Here is a 284-nt window from a genome sequence, read left to right as displayed (position 1 = left end):
CAGCGCTACAGGGAGACAGGACAGACAGCTGATCGTCCTCGCAGTGGCAGAGCACGTATAACAACACCTGCACAGGATCGGTACATCCGAACATCATTTACATTTACGTCATTTAGCAGACGCTCTTATCCAGAGCGACTTACAGTAGAGTGCATACATTTTATTACATTTATTTTTATAAAAAAWWTTTTTACATACTGAGACAAGGATATCCCTACCGGCCAAACCCTCCCTAACCCGGACGATGCTATGCCAATTGTGCGTCGCCCCACGGACCTCCCGGT

This window comes from Salvelinus sp. IW2-2015, linkage group LG13, assembly GCF_002910315.2.
Source record: "Salvelinus sp. IW2-2015 linkage group LG13, ASM291031v2, whole genome shotgun sequence".
In the NCBI taxonomy this organism is placed as follows: domain Eukaryota; kingdom Metazoa; phylum Chordata; class Actinopteri; order Salmoniformes; family Salmonidae; genus Salvelinus; species Salvelinus sp. IW2-2015.
The sequence above is the reverse complement of the archived record's forward strand: the minus strand, read 5'-3'. Positions refer to the sequence as shown.